Source organism: Cupressus sempervirens, chromosome 7 (genome assembly GCF_028749045.1).
Source record: "Cupressus sempervirens isolate cs-2001-9-10 chromosome 7, ASM2874904v1, whole genome shotgun sequence".
Taxonomy (NCBI): domain Eukaryota; kingdom Viridiplantae; phylum Streptophyta; class Pinopsida; order Cupressales; family Cupressaceae; genus Cupressus; species Cupressus sempervirens.
In genome coordinates, this window is record NC_143124.1 from 814,120,482 (window position 1) to 814,134,088 (window position 13,607).

The window sequence follows — 13,607 nt, forward strand, 5'->3', positions numbered from 1 at the left end:
CTTCTTTCTTAAATATTCTCCTTCAACATAAGCTATAGGAGTCCCTTTTTGGAATTTCTTTCTTTTAATAGAGAATGAAGGCATGCCAATTAACCTTGACATCCCATGACTCTTTTGTTTGATTTGGGTTACTTTCTTCTAGTTCTTGAACTAGTTCTTTTTCATCATTACTTATAGAAGACCTAGTTTTGATGCCAGTCTATGATTGAGGTGATGTGAGGTTCTCTTTAGTAACAAGTTTTTCTTTTCCTTTCCTTTCAGTAGGAACATATGGTGATTTTTCCACCATCTTGGTTTTTTGACTAGATGACCTAGGGCTCCCTAAGGACTCAACTAATATATTTCATTCTACAATTTTGACAATAACAGTTGTTGTAGCAACCCTTCTTCCTACTCCTAAGCCCCTAGGTCCTCCACTTGTTGGAACAAATTCACTCATTAATAGAAACTCATCCCATGAAAAATTATAACTCTGACTTAAAGCCCTCTCAACTAGCAATTTAATCAAACAGTGATTTGAGACTGAATTGGGCTTACCTTCTTGTATAGATCCAACTCGTTTCTTCAATAGACTAAATAAGAAATGTGGAAGATTGATCAATTTATTGTCATGCCTCAAATAGATAAGAAGCTTGAAATGAATACCGTGTAACCATTGATTCCTTTCCCCATATGTAATGTATTGCATGATACAAAGAGAAAATTTATTATAGGGTTCTTGAATAGATATCCACCTTGTGCCTTGCTTCTTATCTATCTCCAATGGCCTATTTGTATGCAAGGTGAATTGTGCCCTTGCCAAACATGGGTCCATGTCTTCTTAAAAAATTCAATCTTAGAGACTTTAGTGATTATCTCTTGGTTACATTCAATCTTGAGCCCTTTTACCATGGCTACCCCATTGTTGAAGGAATTCATGAACTGAAATACAACCTCCTCATCCCAAGTTGTAAGCCTCTAAAAATACTAAAGCCATCCATGGATTATAAACAATGGGTGACAGTCATTATCCTAGAGGATAGTATTGTGAATTTTGGGTTCATGTCATATTAGATGTCCCCCCATTGTTATGCTAGCAAGATATCACTCAGAGGACAAACACAAAATTGGCAAAAAAAGAAAAGCTAATTTCCAAGATTCACAGAGCACTTTTGAAATGATGGGAAGCATAAAACAAATAAAATCTTTGAAGCAAACTGACACCATCACATAACATGTCATAACATAATATCATGTAATTATTAAACTTACCTCTCATCCTTTTTATTCCATAAATGTGTTTTATTTTCATACTTTTCAAAAGGAAGGTAGGTGTCACATCATTCTAATGAGTAAAACCTATCATATGGCATATCTTCTAATGATCACCCAAAATACAACATATTGACTTATCATGAGATTATGATATGATGTGCAAAAAAAAGAAAAAGATTTTTCATATAATCCCCCCCCCACTTAAAATAAGGCATGGGTTCCACCATGAATTAAGAACAAAGGACTGTATGGGCATAAAAGACATAAACTATGAAATTAAAGGAAATGAATAAGGATTTACAAATGCATGGTACTAACCTGATGGTAAAGTTTGAGAAAATATTACATCGCCACATAGCTGAATGTTGAAGTGAGGGTAAGGTGAATGGGTGGTATAGAGAGAAGGTGAGATGAATTTATTATGGAGAAAGTGATGAATTATTACACACTTTGATCAGAGTTAAATAAATAGGGCATGCTGAGTGTAAGACTTAGTTTCCTCGATTGTAAGAGATTCTACAAAACTGAACTATTGCATAAACTTCGCTTTACTCTATGATTTATTGTAGATTTTGAGTCTGTGACCATTTACTAGTAGTTTGAATCTAACAAGATGATTGTGGACAATTTCACAACTCCATTATCATACACCGCTTCTATTTCATATGGTCCTAATCATCTGGTTTGGAAATTTCTCGAATTATGTTGGTATCTGGAATCATAGAGTAGTGCCCAATCACAACCACATTGAATTGCTTATCCTTAATAAATATGTCATGCCACTTCTTACATTGCTTTTGAATTAACTCTATATTATTCAAGGCAAATTTTTGAAACTCATCAAGTCCATTTAGCTATAGGATGCGTTCTTGTTGGGCATCATCGAGATCCATATTGAGTTCTAATGCAATGCAGAGTGTCTTGTGTTCAAACTCAATTGGAATCACAATTGTTTTCCCATAGACCATCTCAAAAAAGGTATTTCTTGTTATTGTTTTCCATGTTGTCTGATATGCCCATAATACCTCTAGAATCATGGATGCCCAATCCTTCTTATGTATTTGAACAATCTTTGTCAAAATTGCTTTCAACTCTCTATTTTTTATCTCATCTTGTCCATTAACTTGAGGATGGTAAGGAGATGATTTACCATGTTGAATGGTATATCCATTCATGAGTATATTAATGAGATTAGAGGTAAATTGGGCTCTCTGATTAGTCACTAGTTCTCTAGGGACACCAAATCTTGTAGAAATGACTTCATACAAGAATTATGCAACATTATTATCCCTAGCATGTCTCATAGGTTTTTCTTAAACCCTTTTAGTGACATAATCAATACATACCAAAATGTAAAACTTAGCTTTTGATGGAGGTTCTATTGGTCCAACAAAATCTATTCCCCATTTATCAAATAGTGCAACAACTATGTGTGATTGTAGGGACATTTCATTTGATTTAGTTGGTTTGCCCATCTATTGACATCTATCACATTTCTTGGTATATTTTGCCACATCCTTATGAAGATTTGGCAATAATATCTAGTTTTCAAGATTTTGAATATTGTCCTTTTAGCTGCAAAATGTTTCCCACATGGTTCATCATAGTATGCACACAAGATATCATAAGTTTCATCCTCTCTTATATATTTGTGCATAACTTGCTCAAGTCTAGCGTAAAACATGCAACCAACTATCCAAGACAAAATGTAACTCTTTTTAGCTAGCAGTCTTCTATCCTTAGGAAAGAAATGAGCTAGGGTTCTTCAGTGGTAAAGTAATTGGCAATGTCAACATACCATGGATTGTGTGCTATCAAAGAGAACAAATGTTCATCTGGAAAGCTATCATCAATGGTTGTACCTGATCATTATGCATTCGCAATCATGAAAGGAAATCTGCCACTACATTAGCCTTGCCTACTTTATCTATCACTTTGATGTCAAATTCCTGCATGAGCAATAACCAACGAGCTAGTCTTCCTAGAATGGTAGGATTATTCATGAGGTACTTGATGATGACATGATCAATGTACTAAAAAATATAATAACCAGTGATGAAATATCTAAATTTGTTAAGTCCATAAATGAAAGCCAATTTTTTTTTTCTATGACAGTATAATTCAATTAAGCCCCTTGCAAATCTTTGCTGATATAGTAGATAGCATGCTTAATAGTTGCTTACTTTTGTCCTAACACAACACCTATGGCATAATCTGAAGCATCCATATGAATATGAAATGAAAGGTTCCAATTGGGGCTTCTAAGTATAGGTGCTTTGCTCAAGACTTCTTTGAGTTTTTGAAATGATTTGCAACATTTTGAATCCCATGAAAATTTAGAGTCCTTTCTCAAAAAATTATACAATGGAGCTGCTATTTGGCTAAAATATTTTATGAATCTCCTATAGTAACTAAATTATCAAAGAAAACTTCTAACATCTTTTTTTTTTTTAGGTGTAGGGAGAGTGCTAATCACTTCTATCTTTGAGGATCAACTTGGATGCTGTGTGAAGAAATGTAGTGACCTAACACAAGCACTTCCTTCATGATCATATAGCATTTCTCACTATTAAAAGAAAGGTTTTGTTCTTGAAATATTTTCAAAACTTTGTCCAAATTGGATTTATCTTCTCCAAAATTAGATCGGTACAAAATAAAATCATCCATATAGATTTCCAAATAGTTAATAGACATGTTAGAGAAAATGCTTGTCATGACTCACTAAAAGGTAGCAGGAGCATTACACAATCCAAAAAGTAGTACTAAATAATAAAACATGTCCTAAGGGTAGGTAAAAGTTGTCTTATCTTGATATTTTGATGCTATTTGAATCTAGTTATACCGACTAAATCCATCTAGGAAAGAGAAATACTTCTTACTAGCCAAATTGTCAAGAACTTGATTAATGAAAGGTAGGGGAAAGTGATTTTTTTAGTGGCTACATCAAGTTCCCTATAATCCACACATACCCTCCATTTACCTCATTTCTTAGGCATTATTAATACAGGTGAGATCCACTGACTATTAGAAATAGGATAGATGAACCCAATACTCAAAAGTTTTTGTAGTTCAGTTTTCACTATATCTCACAATGTTGGATTAACTCTTCTTTGGGGATACCTTACATGTTTGCATTTAGGTGTAATGTAAATTCTCTAAGTACAAATATTTGGGTCAAGTCCTTTCATATATGTGTACTCTGAAGAGAATGCTTGCTGATTTTCCTAGAGGAACTTAACCATACTTTCTAGGCTGGTAGGAGTAAGGCTTTTACTGACATTCAACTCCTTACCTAGACTTACTTCCACTTGAGTCACCTTATCTAACATTGATAACTCAAAAATGTTGGATGACCTAATCTCATGAGGTAACAAGGTATGGAGTTAGATAATGACTATAGGAAAATGAGGTGTATCTTTAGGAGGAATAGTTGTTTGTAATGAATAATTCTTATCACTAGATAGAGGAGAATATTCACCACATTCATTGGACAAGATAGCTATGAGGACATCACCATCATCTTGAGGAATCATAAATGGGTTTCTATCAATCACCATGAGCTAACTCAATGAATTTACCTTACGTTCATCATCCCCTAAATCAGGCCAGATAGCTTGATCATGTTGCAAAAGTGGTGTAGCAGGAGAATATAAGGCTAACTTCTTAATATTGGAACCATTAGATATGGTCATCTTTCCTGAATGAAAAGCTATGCAATCATCTTTGGTGGCTAACCAAGGTCTTCCTAAGATGATAGGATAACCTCCCAAAGTTTCTTTAGGTGACAAGATAAGAAAATCTATTGTATATTCCCAAGAATCTAAAGTAACTATGGCATCTTCAATCATACCATCAGGTTTAACAATAGAGCTCTTAGCAATTTGAAGTATGGCTCTTAGAGCTCTTACCAATGATATTCAAGTGTAGAAGTACATCCCTAGTCATTAAAATAATGGATGCTCCTAGGTCTATCAAAGCATTATGTACCTAAATCCCATTGATATGAACTATGAAAAATGGACTTCTTCAGTTAGAATATTTTGGAACTAAAGATTTATTCAACATGAGGTTGGACAACTGACCCATGACATGAAGATCCTTTCTTTTCCTGTGAGGTTTCTTAATGTAGTCTTCCTTAATGGCTTTGGTATATGCTGAGATCTCTTTCAAAGCATCTAACAATGGTATTTTTACTGTCATTTTATTCAATTGAGTAAGTAGTTCTCCAAAAAAAGGATTTTCAAGAGGAACAAAAGATTGGGCAAGTGTTTGTGGAAATGGTGAAGAATTTTCTATAGGAGACTATGGTGGAACAAAAAGGGATTCTTCATTCAAGGCATCCTTAGAAGTAACTTCAGTTATTACTAGACCTTTAAGATTTGGAAGGGTGGTTCTAGACCTAAGGTGAATATCATTGATTCAATAGGTTTGTTGTTGAGTACAATTTGAGCTAGAATGTTATTTGGATTTGACACCAGTTGAGCATGTAACTAAGTTTTCTTGGGTGGATTGGTATTGGCTGCAGGAGGAGGCGACATTAAAGCTTGTTGTTAAGGGTGTTGTAAGGCATTATATTGTTGATTAGACTGCTACTGAGGTTACTATTTCCATTAACCTTGTGGGGCTTGCCATTGATTGGGTTGTGGCTACTAATTTTGATTATAATGTTACCAGTGTTGTGGAGGGGCCTACCAATTTATCTATTTCCACTGGTCAGGTGGAGCTTGTTTCCAAGGTTGGTTACTTCACATGGGTTGAGATTGAGTGTGCCAAGAAGAGTTCCAATAATTTGGGTTTGAAAAATTAGATTTTTTCCATTCATTATTAAAATTCCCAAAGTTTTGGAGAAGGTCTTGAGGCATACCTTATCTCTGCTCCTATGGTCCTCTTTGAGAAACATACAATACTTATCCATTATCATAAATTTCCTTGAACTCCACTAGCATTAGATATGGTTGAGTCTCCACATTAGCAACCATCTTAAATTTGCAATTCCTCTTCTTCTCTTGATAGTGAGAGTAGAACCCAGCTAATGTAGCATCAACATCTTCATGTTTCCTCTTGGTTTGCATGGTATCCAACTGAGTTGCAACATTATTGATAATATTCTTCTTGAAATTAGAAAGTACATTGGAAAGCTTTATTTTAGATACTCTAGCACCATTAAGCTTACTAGGCATAGAGTCAAGGCCTCTTCCTTTGTTGACAATTGCCCTTGAATAATAAAGATAAATTGTCTTAATGCCAACCCAGATTCTTTGAGTAATATCACCTCCTACTACGAGGTCTAATGATTCCATAACCCTATCACTAACACCTTTAAGAAAAAAGACATTTATGTGATTCTTCATTTAATTAATGTTTAATGTTCCTTTGGAGATTGAACATAAACCTAGAGACATATTCTTCTAGCGTTTCATCATCTTTTTGTGACATTTTAAAAATGTCATCCCATTTCATATGAAATCCTCTACAATACTCCTTGTACTTTGCAATAAACAAAATTTTCATTGCATTCCAATCTTCTACAACATTTTCTCCTAACCACATGAACCACCTTAAGGTAGCTTCTTTAAGAGTATATGGAAATAGTTTAAGCTTGTAAGCATCTTTCGTATAGTCATAACTTCTATAAAGGATGTCAAACTTAAAAAGGAAGGTATCAAGGTCTTCTTCAATTAAGCCATAGAAATTTGGAAGGGAAGAGGCATGAATATTCCTCAAATTATTGTTGTCTTGAAGATGAGGAATAGGAAATGGAAATTTAGGTTGTCCCATCTTGGGCAGTGGTTGTGGTCAAGTTCTTGTCCTAGTTGATAGATGAAAAGAGCAAAATAATTATCCTGGTATTCAAGGGCAGCAAAAAGGTTATTCAAACCTAATGATTTTTCAGATTATGATGAATGAAAATTTACATGATAGGCTGCAAAAGGATTTTCAAATGGTGGTTCTTCAAGGGGTTGGTCTTCTTCGTGGTCCTTAGGTTGGGGCTCTTCTTTCTTAGGATACACAATTTCTTCTATTTTTAGTGGGTCATTATGAGGAAGAAATCTCCCAAGAGGACGTCTTCTTCTATGCATACAGATAAAATAACACTAGGTTTGACTCAAATGAAAGTACAAACGACTGATTATGCATACAAACTTCTAAAAATGACCTTAAGAAAAGGATTAAACTGACACCATCCCTGAAAATGATGCCAAAAATGCTTGGTTGAATGATTGGACTAGAAACTAGAGCTTATGCTCATGGATTGCGCATCCAGGATAGCATCCAAAAAATTTCAATAAACCAATTTACTTTATCGACCAAGGACATAAACTTGAAATGATGTTCTCAAAGTATATGCTTTAAACCTCTCTGATTGTCATTTCTAACCTATAGAATCAAGAATAGAAATAATCTAGATCTATATGCAAGTGTACAAAACCTTATTCTAAGTGATAGAAATGGAAATACAAACATGATTCTACACTATTTGCCTTTGATGCAGGAACAACTAATGGTTTTGTTACCAATGGTTGCAGGAGCAACATAGTTATTACTTAATCCTAAAATAGTGAAGGCCAATTCTACTAAGTTCGCTCACCAAGTGGGTCCCCTTGAATGAGTGAACGATTAAAAATTCAAGCTCAAATACTTAAAACACAACAATAGTAACTTTATTGATATCATACCATAAAAATAGTATAATTTGGAAAATGATAGTCTACATTGGAAATGCTATTGTAATTACAATCTCCCTTTCTTAACTATATCCAGGGCTCGACTCGAAAATTTTATTTAAAGAAACAACAAAAACTAAATCCCTAAGATCTAGCCTCAACAAACGAGGATACAACAACAAAATAAATTACATCATCTTGACACACATACCAACTGAACAAGTCTTCTAGAAAATATAGCACCCAACAACTTCTGGATTTGCATGACACTCATTAGTTATGCTGACTTGATCTTTAGCTTGGATGCAATATACCAAAGTACATATTCATTCCAATAATTTGTAATAAGCATATAATTCTCATATAGACCAATTCTTGCTCACAATACATTGGCTACAAGAACCTACCTATTACAAGTAAGAAAGGAAAAAGTATTCTTATCTATAAATACCCATATATAATCCCATTTATCTCATATAAGTCTTAACCATAGTAGTATGTTCATGAAACTATATAACGTTAGGAAATTGTAGAAAAGTAGAGTAGTCGTAGGTTTATACAGAATATCATAGTAAAAAGTCTTCAAACTTTAAAGGAGAAACCCCTTCAATAACCATAAAAACCTTTAAGCCTATGCCATTTCCTAAGCCCATCACTTTATACCTCTTAAGTAAATGTAAGAAACTCAGTATAGAGAGATTTAGAACCTACAAAAAAAGTTATGGATAAAAAAAAATGAATCTAAAAGAAAATGAGAAAAATACACAAAAGGGGGTACTTGGAGGACAACTTTTCCCAATTTATCAACACAACAACAACATTAGAAATATCCTTTCTAGATGTCTAAGAGACTCCATAACACACCATTTTATTAGTCAAAATGACCCACCTCCTTGACACAAACAATATCTATGTTTAGATAAAAGTAATCCTACAAAAGAGACCTAAACAACCACATCTTAAATAAATGGACAATGAAACTAATGTTAGCAAGATAAATGAGTTGTACAACACACACACACACACACACACATGTATGTATGTATGTATATATGTACACACACACATATACATGTATGTATGTATGTATGTACATACATATAAACATACATACATATACATATATACACATACATATATATATACATATACATACATACATACATACATACATAAAGGTAGGGAAAAATTCAAGGACAAGATGTGACAAACTATACACACACACATATAACACCATATAAATATATACATGTATATATGTGTATATATATGTATGCGTATATATGTGTGTGTGTGTGTGTGTGTGTGTGTGTACATATACATATATACATATAACACCATACAAAATGGTGGATCTTAGCCTCTATTTTGTTTTTATCTTATCTCTCATATATTTTAACTCCATCTAATTTACATTCTTTTAATATATGGTTTCCCATAAGGGGACACGACTTAGGCTAAGGACATTTAATGACTCCTTTCTTTACAATATTCTTTGCAATAGCATATGACATGATTTTACTTCTGGTTTGGCCCCATTAATTGTTAACAACTTTTTTATTTATTTATTTTTGATGTATGAAATATCATTATCTAACTTGAAATGTGCCCAAGCCTCAACCATGCCTCTATAGAATGGACTAATTAATTTAGATATATAAGATAAATTATAACCAGCACAAATATTTTTTATTAAGGAATAAATAGGTTTTGAAGGGGCACTAAAACCCTATACAAATAGTTTTTGAAGGGATTTGGAACCCAAAAAAGAATGTTCAACAAGATAAGAAAAATCATGTAGAAACCCAATTGACAATAAACAATCTATGACTTAAAAAATATAGCAATATAGAGCCCAAGCTACTCAAACCATAGGCCAAATCCCAATACATTAAAGAGTTTTTAAAAGGTGCCCTTAACATTTAACAATAAATAAGGGTTTTCCAAGGCACCCTTAACTGATATTGCATCAACACTTCCATAATACCAATCCCCACATCAATAAGGGTGACATCCTTGGGATAAATGATGTAGGAACTAAGATGACACAAGGAGTGAAAAAAAAGTAGGCTTGCATAGAACACTCAATTCAAATTAAAAAAGAGACCAACCAAAACCATATATCTCTTCCAAATTAGTAGAAGACATCCTTAACTAAAAAATATATCTAGAATTGACATGGACATAGTCAATGCACTCAAACATAGACACCAAGAAACACCCAAAATAACCAAAAGTATGAGAAAATAATTTAACACAAACTTTTATACCCATCACAAACATATCTCTCAAAAATACTATAACACTGCCCAAAAACCCCACCAATTAGGAGGTAGACAAAACCTTTGCACACAAAAAGATACTCCTAGCTATCATATCTCTGAAAACCTTCTCTATAATATCAAAAATTTACTACTATCAACAATAGAATCAAGGACATGATATAACATAGTAAAAATTAAACAAAACCCCAACATAGGGCATCTCCTCCAAAAACTTCATAATATAAACAAAAACAAAAATCTTCAACCTAAGACAAGATAAAATAAGCCCCAAGAATTATAGAAAACCACCACAGGGTCTCCCCCAATTGAACAATGCTCGCTACTTTTGAAAAATCTTGCCAATAATACAACCACTCCACAATAAATAAAAAAGAACACCAAAAGGCCAACATGGCAGGCAAAAAACCCAAACTACAAATTAAAATAAATTCCAAAGGTAGATAAGTTTTCCAAACAAATCCCATAAAGGAGAGAAAGATCATTGCATGACTAATATCCATATAATAAACCTCATCATCGAGAGTAGACAAACTCTGCCCAACATTCTCTATCCTAAGAAATGCCATGAACTTGATAATAGTAGTTGAATGAGCAAAAATGAAAAACATTTCAATAATGTAGTGCATGTAGTCTCAAATCCACTCCCATCACACCCAAAATAAATGCCAAACATAGTACAAAACATCTGAATAAGGGCATGATTACCAAGAAGAAACACCCCATAAAGGAGTAGCACCCAAAGAAAACATAGACCCCTAAAAGTACCAGATCTAGTTTCTTGAAGATAAAATTTACACATAGAAGAGATGATCCTTAACAAAGAAGGTTGAAAGAAGAGACTTCATGATAAATACACCATAATAAATAAATGAGAGCAACATCCATCTCCACAACCGATAAAAGATATGACAAAAAAAGGAGGCCTAACATTCTTTTCCTCTCCATTCTCACCATTCCCATCATTAGAACTCCCTCTTATTTAAAGCCTACCTCCTCTACCACTCTTGCTTTCTCCATAGCAATTAAAACTTATTTATCGCTAACCATCTCAAATATTGTATGCTAATGTGTGAGTAAATATTGTGGACCTTAATTATGGGTTAAGTTCATAAAAATGGGGGACAAAGCAACATAATCATGTTATCTCCATCAAGGTCTAATATGTAGGTTGTACTACTTCCATATTTCTCTTTGACCCCAAGGTCTACTGTATTTTAGGATTCCTCCATGTCCTCAACTACTTAGTTAGCCAGTATTATGGCACTCTTGGCTCAAACAAGAGGAAATGTATTAAAAATCGTACTCTTAAAATCCTTCAGGACTACTTGGATACCTCTCCTACCACAGTGAATGTGGAGAATCCAAAGGAAATAAAAATGATAAAATTCTCCTTAAGAGGAAATTTTAGGCCTCCAAAAAGCCAAATTTAACATTCAACAAATTAATTTTCATACTAAGGTAACAAAAGAAAATAACACTCCTTATCAGTCTTACAAGTTGACAATCAAACTTTCTAAGAAGGATAACAACTCTGAGGAGGAATAATCTAAGGAGGGAGGAAAGAATGAAAATATATAAAGATGGAAAAATTATTGTGAAGAATGTGTGATCCATCAATTCTATTAGTTCCTCCTATGCCTTTGAGAGCCTAAAAACCAAGTCTTTAAATATTTCCCAAAATATGGTCACATAGGGAAAGGATGTGTCACCTACTATAGATAGGGATAAGTTCCTAATTGATGTGAAATTTGATAATGCATTTTTTTTTGGGAGAAGATGAAAATAATTTAAAAGGCCATATATGATATTGATAAAAAGTTCTAATACATCTTCCATTTTTCCTTGAAGGTGGTGTACAACTCAACCATGACCTTGTGCTTGATGCAAAAGGAAATACTTTGTTCTAATGACAATGAAGATGGTAACTACAAGAATTTTTTAAAGTTCCTTACTCAAGATTGGGAAAGGATTCTACTAACAAAGACACATAAGATGGAGGAGGCTTAGGGATATGGTATCCCATTTTTTTTACATTATTGTTGATAGTAGCCTTCATGGACTTGTTTCTATTTTTATTTTATTTTATCACTAAAACTACTATGTATAACTCCGGGTGTTTTATTCGTTTGGTCCTATGTGGGTCACTCTAAATACTTTTATTGGTACTCTGATTAGTATTATTAATTATGCTAGGAGTAGTTTGATTAGTATTGATGATGTTGATAGTAATAGGAAAGGTATTTATAATAGCATATAACTTCACTTCGGTCCTATGTGGAAGTATTGTGACTACTTTATATATTTGGTCTATGTGTTTCTAATGTGTTGAGTAGTATTGATGATGTTGATAGTAATAGAAAAGGTAGTTATAATATCATAGACTCGCTTCTTGGTCCTATGTAAAAGTTATTGTGACTATTTTATATATTGGATCTATGTGTTGCTAATTATTGATAGTGTTAATCTTTTGACTTCTTCCCTTTGGATCTTTTTCTACAAGGACACACCCTTGTCTTTTTGCTTCTAATAAAAAAAAAAACATGATCATGTTATAGCTTGTACTAGATCATATTATGATTACAATTTGTAAAAAAAACTTAATTGTTTTGTGGTTTAGAAAGTACAATAAAATTTCATGAACCAAAAATGTGATCATATTTTACTTTTATTAAAATAAAAAAGAAAGGATGGCCACCCATTCATAACTAAATCTAAATGAGGAATATGGTAGGTTTCTTGAACAAAACATGACTATAGTTTACATTTAAATCCCATACCAATTATTTTTATAGGACCACATAGAATGAAAGGTAAGTAGTGAATTATTTTGTGTTTTTTTATCAACCCATGTTATATGTTCATAAATTTGACTATTTTGGAATATATGTTATATACTTGTTTTTTAAAAAATATTAGATATTATAAATGCTCCTCTTGCCTAATATAGTTGAGAAAAATATTAAGAGATCTTTAAGTTTCACACTAGTCTTTTCATAGCCTTCTAACAAACCAAAAGGTGAGTCAAAAGGGAATATTAGGCTATTTTGAATGTACAATTAGTTTTGTAAAATGCATCAAGATGAAGCCCACACCATGCATTACTTTCTCACCATTAAAGGAAATAATGATGTAAGCTAACTTGGTGCTGATTCAAACTAACCAATTTACTCCTCATAAGAATCATTCTGCCAATTTTTATGATAAGTTATCTAAAAATGGATTGAAGAAAAATGATATTAATAAACCTCATTATTATGATAATTTTTATTAATACAAAGAAACTAGACCCCTTCTAATGACATCTTTGAGATTTTCAATTCATTAATGCAATTATCTTGAAATAATAATGTTTCTTGGACAAGTGGTAGATGGCCTTTGACAATACTCAATGTAAATAACCATG